The following is a 16081-nucleotide window of genomic DNA, read 5'->3' as shown; positions in this document are numbered from 1 at the left end:
CACCATGACCTACAAATCCAAACCCTAACTACAGAGCGGAGGAATGGGATCCCCCTCCCTCCCGCCGCCCGAGCAGCAGCCGGAGGGAAAGGGGGCCAGCACCCTCGCCAGTGGAGATCGGTGGAAGGAGATTGCCTCCCTAGTCGCCTGGCTCCTGGCGGCGGCTAGGGTAGAAAAACGAATCGAATATGATGTATGTATCCGACGCGGACGAGAGCTTTTTTTAACATAGTACAGACGCAAGCGCTCATATAAACGTGCATCCACTCACCCCTATGAACGCACACACACACACATCCTACCTCTATGTGCACCAGGACTTGAACCCTGATGAGCTAGGGATACCACTGTCCATCTAACCATTTCAACCACATGATGGTTCACACGGACGATAGTTTTTTTTTGCATGGTAATACGTGTCTCATTCATATCATAAAGAACAAAGTAGAAGTCACGTAAAGACCGACATGACAAAACTGAAAAGATAATCCTCTCGTCCCTGTTTTCCTCTCGTCCCTGGCGGCTGGAACCCTAGCCGCCGCCAGGGGGAGGCCGATCTTCCAACGCCGCTTTCCGGCGGCTCCCCTCCCCCGGCGACCTCGGTCGTCGGTGGTGAGGGGGGTTGCCGGATCCACGCGTGTGGATCGTTTTTACTCTCTCGTAGTCTAGGTTTTTAGGTTGTTCATCGTCTTTGCTTCGGCGGCGACGATGACAACACTGAATAAAGATTCTTTGGATCCTTCCCTGGCGAGGCCATTGGTCCTATGGTTGGGGATGGATTTGGAAACCAGTCTGTTCAAGCAAGGATGACGTGGCGACGACGGCATCCTCGTGGTGGACCTATGTCCTCGGGCTCCGCCGTTGCGACGGCGTTTGCTCCAGCGTCGGCGCGGAGCTTGGGAGGTAGTCCAGGAGCGGATGCAGATTGTGGTCTGCATCGACGACATCTGGAAGACGGAGCATGCGCTGGGCTCGTGGTTGGTGGATGGCAGATATGGTTTCCTCCTTCGGCGTTTTAGTCGTGGTGGGTTGCCAGATCTGGAGTTCGATGGCGTGTCCGGGGTGTTGCCCCGGTCTGATTCGTTCAACGGTAAGGGTTTCACTTTTGGTGAGCCACCTTGGAGGTCCGTAAAGCTGCATATCAGCGATGGAGCCGCGTCGAGCTCGGGTCATGAGGTGATTCGTCATTCTTTTCTTCGGTGGCTGCTGTGGTGGTGTCGGAGGCAAGTGACGGGTGTTGTTGTCACGGACGAGAGTTTGAGGAAGTGTGTGTTGCATGCTTCCTCGCACGTACGGAAGGAATACGTACGTATTTGTACATGTAACGCAGACCACGGAGGAATTTTGACGTAGTGTTCGCCGCTCGCGTGTGAACAGGTAACAGTTGCGGCGTATTCAGCTAAAAAGAAACCGTTGCGGCATATTGGTCGGTTGCTTTACCAGTTTGTTCTCGTGGGCAGAATCAGCCTTTTGTGATCTTAGCACGTCGCAACGTTGATAAGGATCATTAACTCTGACAGGGATCGTCGGTCAAATCAATAAAGACGTCGGAGTACGTACGTAGAGGTATTGATCAGCGGACGATGGAGAAATGCATGTACTACGATTTAGGATGAACAGTGGAGACGACACGTCCAGATGTCTATGGACAAGCAGCAGACAAGAAGTCGCTAGCATGATCTATGCTAGATATCTCGGGGCCCCCACGCTGTAACGTGCCGCTAACGTGACCGGGTCGATCGGGGTTCGGTAATTCGGCTTTGTACGCGCAGCATGGTGGGTCGGGATCGTTGCTTTTTCGACAAACGATATTTGGAGTGTTCTGTGTGAATGAGTCATGTAAAAAATTAGGCTGGTCGTGGTCTTCCTGTTTGATTATTTACTGTTTGACTAATAAAATGCACGTGCGTTGCTACGGACTACATTGCTACTAAATAAACCAATCAAATAATTAAGGTCGTCTTTAAAGTTGAAACTTAATTCTTTCTCGTCTGGATGTGTCCGGACATCAAACACGCGTCCAACGGGACTCCTTAAAATTCAATTGTGTGACAGTCAAGACTCTTCTAAATCGAGTCCATATATGATTGAGAAATGTAGTTATCCAGACTATCCATCTTGTTATCTTGAACATGAGGTCCAACATAAAAATCTACCACCATGTTACCTTCACCACGCTGTCCAACAAAAAACCCTATCCCATGGCGCACCCTTTCCTTTTTCTGCAGGATATTTCTCGCTGAAGCCCTCTCCTTTAAAACCAGATGAGGCCCACATCACATTCGTCATAGTGTCATCTCTCCTTCACATTATACTTTCCTACGGACCGCTAAGGATGAGTCCCCCACCAACCAACCCGCTCTCTGCTATAATCCGGTTTTAAAGGAGAGGGCTTCATCTAGTTTTAAAGGAGAAGGCTTCAGCGTGAAATGTGATGGCACTATGATAGCAAATTTTCTAGACAACAAAGATAATGCTAGATCAACATGCATTTAATAAAAAAATGAATTACAAATCACCATGAAAAAGTATTTGACGACTTAAAGCAAACAAATACTAATCTTTGTTGTTTTCTTTTCCATTTCAGTAAGAAACAAAATGAGTACATGAGTCATCCCCATGAAATGCATCAACAAAGCAGGCAGGAGCAACAAAAATAAAGCAAACTTCATAGAAATACATGGATGAAAGGGAGTAGCACAAGGTAGACCAGTATATGAAAGAACTTGAATTAAAAAAAGTAGCACCTGTTGTGTGCTTCAAGAATGAATAAATTTCTTCTATGAATGTTGCAGCTCTTATGTACCCCTAATGAGATACAGTATAATTATTCCTATGATTCTCCAAACAGATTAAAAATCTTTGGAATTCTTGAACAAGCCCCAACAAACAAATCATCAAAAAATAGACCTACAGCCATATAAAAAGGAGCAGACATTAACTTAAGAGTTCAATATATAGCATATATGAAGAGACAATAATCCTAGACGCATAGACCCTTACAAGAGTTTTAGAAAATCTCCTTCTAACTAATCTTTCTCCCCCTGATTTGGGGTTGGCCCCATCCTTCCCTGATCTTAAATCCTTTTGGTCCACAGTCGATAGTCTGTTGAACACGTAAAAGAACTTCCCGTAGATGTAGCATTACTCTGGAGGAGAAATATGGACTATCTGACTGTTATCACCAACACGTGGTCTCAACACAAAAAACCCCACCACACGACCCACTCTCTTTTTTCTGCCGGACCCTCGTGTTACTACTCGTTTTTCTGCCATAGTGAGATATTTCTTTTTTTGTTGGAACCCTTTCCTTTAAAAACATGTCTAACATGTAACGTTAGGATCGTCGTGCATGTCATGTGACCTTTTTTATGGTAGATAACTTTTCTTCTTCCTACTATCTCTGCCATTGAAGCCCCCTTCTCCAATAAAAAATAATACATTTTTAATAGAAGGATAAACATATTGTGCCATAAAGCAAATGCAATCAGTGCATGTCATGTGACCTTGTCGTCTTTTATGGTAGATAACTTTTCTTCTACTCACTATCTCTGCCTTGAAACCCCCCTTCTATACCTACAATTAAAGAAAGGTGATATTTTTGGTCTCGTCCTGCTTTGTTTGATCCCGCTTTAATTGATTTCACGTACGCTATTTGGTCTCGTTACTTGCCAGCCGTTTTGGCCCAGCGGAGAAAGCCCACCTTTACTTGCCAACCGTTTTGGTCCAACGGAAAAAGCCCACCTGGTGGCGCACTGAGGCCCAGGTACAGAGAGCTGGCAAAAAGTAAAATTGCCGATGGGAGGGTTCGATCTCATAACCTGCGAACCGGCCACACACAGTTTGTCCAACTGACCCAGCTTGAGAGGATTTTTTTTCTCCCGTTGCAACACACGGGCCTTTTTGCTAGTCTCTAATAAAAAATAATACATTTTTCGTAGCAGGATAAACGTATTGCGCTATGAAGCAAGTGCAATCGATACATGCACACCGATATGTTCTCTGTAGCAAAAATTTACTGGTTTTTTTTGTGCAAAATCCATCATATCTCCACATCTCTACTCAATTTTTTCAGATTCGTCTCGACTAATATTACAACCACCATAGTGGCATCTGGTCCTTCTTGAATCTTTGTCGATAGCTACCGTCTTGTCCTCCTCAAATCCTTGTCGCTAGCAATCTTGCATTGCACGGTCGTAACGGTCACTGCTAAGAATTGTGACGCACACAGCAGGTTTTGTGGTGGTGTGTCTGATGCAACTGCAGAGTGTCCATTTCTGTTTGTGCTTCTGTTAGGCAAGTCTGGTCAGTATGCATGTAAGTGTAGTCAATTCATAGCTGAACTATCATGTATAGCAAAGAACAGTGTAGTAATAAAGATAAGAGGGTTGTAAATATGCAGGTATGGCCAAAAAAATTATGACATCAATAATTAAACTTTGTTTTTCATGTAATTATATTTCTATACCAAACGTCAATAATATCTCACCGTCCAAGAGTGTCAGCTCCTTACTGACATGTATTAAAATTTAAAAGGGATAGGAGTTTCTTTGCTTCACATAGCCTCTGTAGAAACGCAAGGTTGGAAAAAGCGATAGGCATAAGCGAGGCGGTTGGACTTCGCCTAGTGCCTAGGCGGTGCCTAAGCGCCCTAGGCGCGGCCTAGGCGGTAATGTAGTTTTTACTTGTAGTGTATTTGTGATTATTATATGGGTGTTGATATTAGTTTAGGGCATATAAATAAGTTAATTACCGTCTACTACCATTGGATATTAGTTTGGCATATCAGTGCAGTATGTGGCATGATTTCTTGTTTGGGTAGGTAATTCCTTGCTTGCCCTGCCTAGACCTCCATTTATGCCCTAGACGAGGCGTTTGGCCATTGCCTAGCGCCTGGCGTGCCTAAGCGCCTCCTAGGCACTGCCTTTTCCAACAGAGTAGAAACGTAATGACTAAAATACTAATAAATCTAATGGTTCCAACAAATAGAAATTCAGGGATAGGAGTTTGTACAGCCTGGACGAATGGTGGTACCATCCATATAATTCATCTGAGCAGTACCTAGTGACTTATTTCACAATCAAGTAGTTCTGGAAGCCCCTTAAAGCATAGAAGTAACTCACCATACTCTTCCTACTCCCGGCGAAAATCAATCCTTGTTCCCTCCCCATGGAGCATGGAACATATACATCACCAGTTCATGTTCACTCCTTAAATGGTCATTCAGAAAAGCATGTAGCCTGCTGCAAAAATATAGTAAATCCTGTCCAAAGCAACAATCTCTAAGATACAACCATATCTAGTTCAAATGCAATAAAAAAATGTATTGCTTGTGTTTCCAAAAACAAATGTTAACATCTCTGGCTATATTACTTTGAATCGAGATATCTGCTATGGAGTTCATGAAATATATTTTGTAGATAATGGCTCATCCAAGTTAAGTACATGTATAGACATGAACAAATCAATGTAAATGCCATACTGTAATAATCACAAATCTTCAGCATATCACCTTCATAAAGTATTAGTATAAAACTATAATACTCTAAAGGAACGTCTTCTACTCAACGATAAGCAACTCAATTTCTATTAATAAGTTAACTGGCAATATAACTTGTTCATATGCGATAAAACTTATCATGGAAATTAGCACAAGCTATGTAGTCTGTTGCTTGTGTGCTCTCCTATATAACTACTTGGTAAACGCACAAGCAGCACATTTACCTACTCATCATGTGAAACTCTGCAGGAAGCTTCACAAATGCACTCACCTTTCTGAAAAGCATAGTAGACACCACGACCCTTTATAGCTACCTGCTCATCATGCAAAAATCTGAAGGAATCTCCCTGACTGCATAGGATTTCTAAAAGCATAGTAGACACCATGGGATTCCCCCTTATTTCCTGGACCATGGTGTCTGTCATGCTCCCATTTAGGGTCATCCTTCTTAGAACCCCCAACCATTGTTTGCATTTCTCTGAACCGGTTATCTGAAATATAACCATGAACACAAAAATTAGTCGGCAATAATGATGGTTCAGTGGAAGTACTTAAGAAGGTTATTGGTAAACTATATGGCCTAGTGATGATATAAACACGGTAGCTTAAGAAACATGACTGGAGCCACATCACTTGTGTCATGATCCAGCCAATATTCACATTTTTAAATTGTAGATTGAAGCCACTATGAACATACTGAGATACAAAGCATGAAGCTTCTAAATTCCGTACCTATACATCAATACAAAGCATGGGGAGTGCATGAAGCTTTTAAACTTCCGAACCTATACATCAATGCAAAGCATGGGGAGCAAACATATTCTTGTTTTTCTGTGATCTATGCTTCTGCCCGTTAACTCCTTCATCCTACTTGTTGCTTCCTTGAGCCTCTCGTTTCTATGGAATTTAAGTAGTGAGTTTAATTTTGAACAATCAGTATCTACAAAAAAATATAATAAGGGAAATTTCAGTAGCTTTGGAGCAATTTAAGAACTAATTTAAATACATTGCAAATCTCAACTTTGATATATATGTTAATTTTCTTTGAAGAAATTGTGTACAGCTATGTTATCATAGAAGGATATCACCTCATGCCGAGCTATGCTGCACATGGACATCAGGCAATCGCAGCACTGGCCACGGTCCTCCAGCCACACAAACCCATGGTACGGGCCTACTCCCATGCCAACCTTGCCAGCGATAGTCCACCAGAGAAATCCTCCCCGTGGTCTGAGCAGGTTCAGATTTACCTTTGGCATTAAAAACAATACACACAATATTAGTATAATGCAAATGCTTTATACATACGCATAGGCTTCATTTCTGATCGAAATTATGGAATATGAGCACAGGTAAAGCCCAGAGAAGTCCAGTATAGTACACTTCATGTGGAATTCAAGTTGTTAAATTAAATAACTACATGCACCAAGATAACAATATGTGTTTTTGTACATTAGTTCAGTTCATAAAATCTAGCAAAGGTGTATGCTCACTCATTTCTCCTCTGTTCTTCCTTGGTGCAAAACATGAACTAATAGCCACATGAATCTTTTTCCGCCTATCATTGGCCCTTTTAAATGTTTTCTTGCCCTTGTTCTTCCACTTATGGTATTACTACAGATGTCTGGGCTTCCTATATTTCCCTTACCTTATGCATCCTACAGCTTAATGGAGTGTGATTCAGTTTTTGGAATGCTCAAACGGAAATATACAGTATCTAGTAAGTTATTTAGTAATTTAAATAAATCATGTAAGTTCACTTTTCTTATTTTCTTAGACTAAAGATGCTTGTGATATGTTACGAGTGGAATCTATAAGAGAAAAAAAGCAGTTGCGTTCTTGAAAAGAACTGATTTCATGTGCTCGAACGTTTCTTCGGGACTCAACTCCAAACCAAGGAAAGGCTTGAATCAGTTATTAGAACATGGCTCTGCTGTTGTTAACTACCTATGAACTCACAAATCTAGAAGGCCATTCAGCATATGTAATGAGTACAATGCTTTATTGATTGGTGACGAACAAGTACAAAAAATGGCAAGTTGTTATTGTTTGGTTTACAGCCACTGAACCTTCCAAAATGTTGGCAGATATTACATTTGGTTTGACAACTTGAATTGATTTGTGTTTTTAGTTATAATGTTGTGCCAATAACAAATAAACAAAAAACTTTATTTTTGTAATATGGACACTTAATTAACTGTAGCATGCAGAAAGAAATGAAATGGGTCATTCACAAAAAAAATGAAAAGAAAGTTGGACGTAAGAGTACAGATTTTATTTTTAGAAAAGAACACGTACAGGTACAACTTTTGTGCTCAGCGAAACTTGCGGCTGCCTTTACGAAAACAAAGACAATTTCATTCGCAAAAAAAGGAAAAAGAGACAAACAACCGTAATTTAGTAGTACAATTTCTTATCCGGCTATTGGACTATGCTAAACAGAATTAGTTGCACGATCTAAGTGATCACAACGACCCAAAGAAATACTCAGTCGATTAATCCGCCGCACCGATTGTTCGAACTATACAAGATTAAAAAAACTAACACGAGAACCTCGTATCAGCCGGCGAGGGACGCGCTCGCCAATTTTTTGGCGACCAATTTCGGCGCCCTCGATGCGCCCACGAGTGGGCAGAAGTAACACTGAGCCTTCGGGGCGAGCCAGGGCGAGCCAATATTTTGGCGATGGTCCAAATAGGGTCCAAATCGCAGGGGCGTGCCAAAAAATTGATAGGGTCGGCATTGGTGCTAATCCAAACGGCCCCTAAGCCTCATGTGGGTAGAAAAGGATGACAGGCTTGCTACCGAGAATATACCGATTATAGAAAAAGAATGTCAGGCTTGCTTCTAGTTCTTGAGTTTTTGGTCAGAGATCAGCTCATCAACCAAGATTCTTAAATGCAGCCTCAGTAACCTCATTTCAGTTCCTTCTTTGTCAACTATTTCATCAATGCAGGCTCAATGCAGGCTCTAATACATGTCTTCAGTTCCTGCATACACACTGGACGGATTTAATTCAGATGAAGATAAGGAAAAACGGGTGCACCCTTCCTATGCACATGGCATATCCATTAGAGCATTAGTGGCAGTGGTTGACCTAAAGAGTTTGGAATTACATTACACAAAACAGGGAAATGTGTAGACATCATATCATACAGCTAGAATGCTAAACGTTGCTCCTAACTGAACTGAACTAAGATGGCAGCCAAATCTGAACTTGAACTCAACTAAATGGCAACTTGAGCTAATATAATTGGTCCAAAAAGATCATTTTAAAACTGTATCGGAGATAACCATGGAAATAATTTATAGAACATAAAAAAGAAAAACAACATTTTGCTTCTTGTAACCGTACAAGTGGCAGGAATATACAAACATAATTATCTTTGGGTGCCCAAAACAACTTCACTTCAATTACTCACTATACAATTTGGTTTTGTAAAATGGTAGATCGGAAGTTTCTTTCTGGTTGATACAATAACTATGCATGAGGTGCTAGCTCCAGTAAAGTAGTATATGTTAGTTCTACCAGATTGCAATAATATCGGATAAGCCTCCAAATAGGTGCATGTTGACAAGAAAATATGACTGGTATACTAAGTATTCACTATAACATGCATGCTTTCTTAATGGTAATATTTGTTGATTTCCATATTCTTCAAATACGAACGACTGATGCTTTCCCACCACGAATACATTTTTTACTACCCCACACTAAAGTATTGGAGTACTATGCAACCCCACACCAAAGTATTGGAGTAGTACTGACAACAACACACTAACAATAGCACCGTACCTACAGAGTCTCTCGAGGTCTTTCTTTAACTCAGGAGCGTACTTCAACCCTAACATATCGAACCTGAACCTGAAAACAATGATTGTCGGTTTAATAGATAGTGCATATGCACAACCAAGTGATAGTTTAACTGGACATCAAAATCCTGTTGTCCACAGGCGTAATGTAAACCCTGCCGGGCATGAAGATCATGGTACACACCTTTCTAAGAAAACTAAGAAATTGTATTTGTCGTCGATGTGGTGGTGAGAACACAAAACAGCAGGGGCACACCAAGCAGACGTGCACAACAGCAGCAACCAGCAACATCCACACACGCACATTAGCAAGCGAGCATTGAGATCTGCCAAGGCCATATGGGCAAGATAAGCGATACATGCTTGACCATACGTGCACGGGAGTAGGGAATATGTCAAGGACGCGGCGGCGTACCTGTCTTTGGCCGCAAGTGGAGGCGGAGGCTGGTAGCGGCTCTCCAGGAATAAGACCTTCTTCCGCCACAATGCCATCACCGCACGGCGGCGGGTGAGAACCCTAGCTGGATGAGGGGCAGAAATTGGGAGGGGCGTGGCCAGGGAAGGAACAAGATGGAGGCGATCTCGTACCTCGGCGGCGGCGGAGGCGATGGAGGGGATCGAGGGGAGCGGCCACCATGTAGAAAGACAGCGGTGTTCCTCCTCGATTTAAAGTACCTGAGCTCCTCCTCGATGCAGGGCACGCCCGTGTGCCCCTCCTTGCTACCCACAACGCGGCATCACCCTGCCTTGCCCCGGGGTTCCGCGGCGGTGGCGTCAGCCCACAAGTCGGAGGCCTCGGATCTCGGCAGAGGTGGCAGATGGGAACGGAGAGGAACCAGATAGCGGCGAGGTCACAGGTGGAAGGGATGGAGCGGCGGCGGCGCCGAACGAGTCGTGCATGCGAGTGGTTCTCGCTCGAGCGGCGGGGGCGAGGGATGGAGCAGCGAGCCATTGATGGTTATTTTTCGTAGGTTAATTTTCGTACGGTTTTTTTCCGCCCTATTTCTCTGGTGCGAGAGGACTGTTGTTGGATCGACGGATGTGGAGGGATCGCTGCGGTTTTTCTTGGTCGACATGTGTAAATGCGATGTGGAAGGGAGGACGAAAATAAACCAGGGAAGGTGGGACAAAAATTAACCGACGGGGACTACCAACTGAGACATTAGAAGTAGAGATTATTTTGAAGGTTCGAACATTTCTAATACTTTAGGGAAGAAAAAACAAATACTAAGGACAACGTAGCATGAAGAGTACTTGTATATAGCAACTCGATTTGGATTTTCCCGCCCAGAATACAATGAAAGCCATTCCTTAGCAAATCTTTTTATATGAGTACACATTAACATATGTGACTCCAATTTTTTGGTAATTTTTAACTTTTTGCAATTACTAAATTATTTTGTGCATAGAGGGTGCGTTGGACCCAGGTGCACCATGGTATTTCTCTATGCATATGGTACTAGTGCATTATATAACCTCCGTAGTGCATAGAATCATATGTTAGTATCTTCGGCAGCCTCATTTATTATTCTACATTACTCATATTAATTAACACTTCATTTAATATGATACGGTATCATGCTATGATACTAAGTACGCTCTTTTCTCATTAAATACTATGACAACTTAGCAATATGCCTAGTAGTTGGCAGGGACCAGATAAAAGACCTTGTCCGTTCTGAGAACATTGATACCATTGGCCTTGTTGAAACCCTGAAACCTTCTTTCTCTCCGAATAAACTATCTGCTGTTGCTGGGACCGACAGATCTGACTGGAATCATCTTGCATCGTCTTGACACTCGGGTGGTATTCTTATTGGCACCAAAAGAGATATATTTGATTTTGTTGCTTTCGATCATGGCATTTTTTGGGCTAGTACAGTGGTATCTCATCGCTCCCTCAATACGCTTTTGGAAGTTATGGTTGTTTATGGTCCGGCTGACCACTCTCTTTCCTATATCTTCTTGGATGAAATTCGGAATAAAATAGAGTCTTGTGACCTCCCTTTGCTTATTGGCGGCGACTTTAATTTGATGCGCTCCCCTCTGGATAAAAACTCGCCTAACTTTTCTTGGCCGCTTGCTGACGCGTTTAACACTTTCATTCGGGACATTGCTATCCGCGAAATACCTAGGCTTGGTGCCCGGTACACTTGGACGAATCGTCAAACGGCTCCCATTCGATCTGTTCTTGATCGGGTTTTCATCTGCTCCAGGTGGGACTCCTTGATTCCTCGGGCTTCCCTCCGGGCTCTTCCCATCGTGGGGTCTGATCACTCGCCACTGATTCTTGACGATGGGACTCATTTTGTCTCTTCTTTGCGTTTCCAGTTCGATGCTTCTTGGATTCTGGTTGAGGGTTTTGCTGACCTGATTGCGCATAAGATCTCCTCTTTCTTATCTTCTGCTCGACGCTCTTTTAGCCCAATGGATGACTAGCACCAATGATCTTGCTTCCTTCGTAAATTTCTTCGCGGGTGGGCTAAGAACCATGCTGCTGAGTTGAGGCGTGACAAGGCTCGGCTTGCTGCCCAAATTGGTCTCCTGGATGCTCGCGCCGATGGCCCTAGCCTTTCCCCCTCTGATTGACAGGCTCGTTATGATTTAGAAGAGGCCCTTTTGGCCCCGCATCGTCAGGAGGAGGTGTATTGGAGACAAAGGGGTACCATTAATTGGACTTTAAAAGGCGATTCCCCCACCGCGTACTTATTTGCCATTGCCAATGGCAGGCGTCGCCGCTGCTTGATTGATAGCCTACTTATCAACAACGTCAGGGTTTCTGACCAATCAGAGATTATGTTGCATGAGGTCAACTTCTTCTCCTCTCTCCTTTCCGCTAAGCCTAAGGTGAGCTTTAGACTGGCCAACTCCTTCTGGACCTCTCAGGATTAGGTTACGAGCGATGATAATGATGCCTTGCTGATCCCCCTCATTGACTCGGAGATTTTCAACACGATTCGCTCTGCCAACTCCAATGTGGCATCAGGCCCTGATGGTTTCTCCATCCCCTTCTTTAGGAAGTTTTGGCCCCAGTTGAGGGGTCTTGTCCAGGCGATCATTCAAGGCTTCTGGTTGGGCACCGTTGATATTTCTCAGTTAAACTATGCGGTGCTCACTCTTATTCCTAAAGTAAAAGGGGCGGACCTGATCTCTCAATTTAGACCTATTGCCTTGATCAACAACTTTGCAAAGTTACCGGCTAAAGGCTTTGCTACTAGGTTCTCCCCTATTGCTCATTACACTATTAGCCCTTTTCAATCTGCTTTCATAAAGGGCAGGTTCATTTTGGATGGTATTCTCTGTCTCCATGAGATCGTCCATGACTTGCGGGTCCGGGGCACCAAAACGGTGATTCTTAAACTTGACTTTGAAAAAGCTTACGACTCGGTTAGTTGGAAGTTTCTCAGGCAAGTGCTTCTTGCTAAGGGTTTTGATGGTGCGGTGGTCCGCAGGCTTATGCAGTTGGTCACGAGTGTCCACACTGCTGTTTCGGTTAATGGAAAGATTAGTAACTTCTTAGCCAACGGCAGGGGCCTAAGGCAGGGTGACCCGGTCTCCCCCCCTCTCTTCAACTTTGTCGCAGATGCTCTCTCTCATATTCTATCTCGGGCAGTTGTAGCTGGCCACATCACTCCTGTCAGTTCTCACCTTGTGCCTAATGGCATCTCTCACCTACAATATGCAGATGACACTATCATTATGGTCGAACTAAATGAGGCTAGCATAACTCACCTAAAATTCCCGCTTCTCTGCTTTGAAGCTCTCTTTGGCCTTAAAATCAATTTTGCTAAGAGCGAAGTCATTGTTATTGGGGCTTCAGACACCGAGGCTCAAAGAGTTGCTCATCTCCTCAATTGTTCCCTAGGCTCCTTTCCTTTCAAATATCTTGGCCTTCCGATCTCTCCCCACAAATTGCTGGCTAAAGACTTTGCTCCGGTTATCTCTAAGGTGGGAAACCGGGTCTTGCCATGGAGAGGCCGCTATAATACCCAAGCGGGCAAGGTTGCCCTCACCAATGCCTGTTTGTCTTCCCTCCCCATGTTTCTGATGGGTTTTTAACTTCTTTTTGGAGGGATACATGCTGGCTTTGAAAAGCATAGGGGTGCTTTTTACTAGAACTCTGCCGACAATAAGCGCAAATACAGGATGGTGAAATGGAAATACATATGCCGGCCCAAGAACATGGGAGGATTAGGTATCATTAATATGGCTGTCATGAACAAGTGCCTCATTCTAAAGTGGTGGTGGAAGATCATGTCCTCAGTGGAGCGCCCTCTCTGGCTATCCATTCTCAGGGCTAAGTATTTCCCGGACTCGAGCCCCATGTTTGCCTCATCCACTGGTGGCTCCCAGTTCTGTCTCCAGCTCGTTTAAGTTCATGCGGTTTTCCAATCCTTGGTCAAGTTTGTAGTTAGAAACGGTAAGTCTACTCGCTTATGGTTAGATTGGTGGTGCGGGGACTCCACCCTCGCAGTGGCATTCCTGGTCTTATTTTCTTACTACTCTGATCCGGAGATCTCTATCTTCGAGCTCTCGCTAAATAACCGGGATCTAGACCTCCGTAGAACTCTTTCTCCTGAAGAGTTGGAAGATTGGCATCGCCTTACTGCTTGCTTCCCCACGCTCTTGGATGAAGAGGACTCGGTTGTCTGGCCCCACTCCTCTTCTGGTCGCTTTTCGGTTAAGTCCCCCTATGCTAAACTTATATCTGGCTCCCCTGCGTCCAAGTTTAAATGCATTTGGAGTTCCCGTATTCCTCCTAAGATCAAAATTTTCATTTGGCAAGCTTTCCATGGGAAGCTCCCCATGGCCGATCAAATTCGAAAAAGGAACGGTCCGGGCTCTGAGAGATGCGCATTATGTGGGGCCATTGAAAACACCGAGCATATCTTCTTTCATTGCTCTTTGGCAAATTCGTTTGGTGATATATTCGTTATTGGCTCCAAGTGAATTGGAATCCTTCGTCCTTCGAGGACTTACGGCGTCTATCCAGAGGCTTGTCTGGGGCGTCTAAAAGGGTTTTCTGGGTTGGGTTTGCAGCGATTTGTTGGTCGTTGTGGACCACTAGAAACAAGTTTACTATTGAACTTACCTTCCCGGCTAACCCTGTGAGCTGCTTATTTAAATCTGGTGTATTTTTGCAGCAGTGGAGATTATTGATTAAGGAAGCGGACCACGAGGCTTTCGACGATATGGTATCCAAGATTCGGTCTACGGCTTCCTTCTTGGCACGACGGAATCGGGTGGCGCCTTAATTAGTTTCCTCCTCCCTGTCTTTTGAGTGCTGGCATGCGTGCCATGATTGGCTAGGTAGCCATGTATGCGAACCTTCTTAGCTGTTGCTTTGCTACTGTGTTGGCTTGGTTGTTGGTTGTGTTACTCTGCCTGGTGGCTTTATTTATAAAGTCGGGCGTATGCCTTTTCTCTAAAAGTTGGCATCGTGTGGGGTTGCATGGTTCTTACTATGATACCTCTGCCGCGGAAGGGCACATTGCACTACTAGTTTTGAGATTGTTTAGTCTAATTGGATGATAACACAAGATTCTATGATCTATGAATAGGATCATGTGTTGGGATTATATCTAAGATGAGAGAAGGTTCCAACATCTCTCATCATTAACTATTTTGCCATGGGCAAAATCTCGTGTTGCTGGTTAAGAGATGACATCACGACAAAGCATTGGGAGCGGCCTTACTGCTTAAATAATCAGAGAAGGCTGTTGTTGAATACCCTAGAGTTACACACGATTTAGAGAACACCAAACATTTGGGTGATAGGAATACCAGGAGCTGGGAGAAAAAGGATACCAAGACACCCTGAGCAAGTCACCTTACCTTTGATTGGATGTCCCCATTTCATGTTTAGTTTAAAGGCCTCTTTGGATCAAAGGAAAAGTGGAGAAGAAACAAACAAATAGGAAATTTTCCATGGTACTTTTATTCATGCATTTGGATCAAATAAATGGAGCAAAGGAAATATGGAGGAATGTTTTCCTTTGGTCTCAATTTCAAACAAAAATGCAGGAATTCTAACATCCACTTGGACATCCTTTTCAAATTCCTAACCTTTGCATCTGGTTTGCCTTTAATTTGATCAATTTATTAGATTCCAGTGTTTCTCCAAACTACTGTGAACCAAAACCTTAATTGATAAAATTTCTACGCATTTCAATCCTCTGTTTTACACATGTATTCCTATCAAAGTCTTTTTTTCCTTTCCTGTGTTTTTAGAATCATGTGAGCCAAAGAAGGCCTAAGTAGTAAAAACTATGTACATGGTACAAATAAAAACTTAAAAAATCAAGAAAAACAGTGAACAAAATAAAATTTAAAATTTCAAGAAATTATTAGACAAAATAAAGATATCATACATGCTTACGGATCCTTTGGATCAACTGACGTTCATTCTTTAAAAAAATTGAAAGGGAGAACTTTCTTGATAGGGGTAGCTTAGAGAAATTTATTTTCTATTTTGTATATACTTATGTTGATTAATGAAAATATACCATAGAACAATTGTTCTACTGTCTTTGCCTAAAAAAATAAAATCTTAGGACTATACAATCGCTCTCGTGGAGAGACATGCATCTAAATATAGATGAAAATAGATACGGCTGGTGCTCTCACTAGTTGAATTCGACAGTGTTTGTGCTTGCACCCCAGCTCAGGTGCGCACAGATAGTAGCGTAGACAGGGTTGAGCCATGACCTAGGCCAACCTTAGAGCTACAGTGGCTACACTCATCGAAGGATTTCATCATTACGCCCG

The 16081-nt window shown here is 43.3% G+C and overlaps 1 long non-coding RNA gene across 3 annotated transcripts; it reads right to left on the bottom strand.

Annotated features, from left to right (window-relative positions):
• Positions 1-3900: 3900 nt before the first annotated feature.
• On the bottom strand, positions 3901-10225 carry LOC119325648. 3 transcript variants are annotated; one of them, XR_005157618.1, is made up of 5 exons: positions 9902-10225; positions 6233-6750; positions 5772-5991; positions 5124-5263; positions 3901-4302 (listed from the first exon to the last, which is right to left on the bottom strand). It is a non-coding gene; the product is annotated as an uncharacterized LOC119325648 (long non-coding RNA). The 3 variants fall into 3 exon arrangements; XR_005157619.1 differs by lacking the exon at positions 9902-10225 and having other exon boundaries at positions 6233-6397; positions 6589-6996; XR_005157617.1 differs by lacking the exon at positions 9902-10225 and having other exon boundaries at positions 6233-6996.
• Between the last annotated feature and the right edge of the window lie 5856 nt (positions 10226-16081).

This window comes from Triticum dicoccoides, chromosome 6B (assembly GCF_002162155.2).
Source record: "Triticum dicoccoides isolate Atlit2015 ecotype Zavitan chromosome 6B, WEW_v2.0, whole genome shotgun sequence".
Taxonomy (NCBI): domain Eukaryota; kingdom Viridiplantae; phylum Streptophyta; class Magnoliopsida; order Poales; family Poaceae; genus Triticum; species Triticum dicoccoides.
The sequence above is the reverse complement of the archived record's forward strand: the minus strand, read 5'-3'. Positions and strand labels throughout refer to the sequence as shown.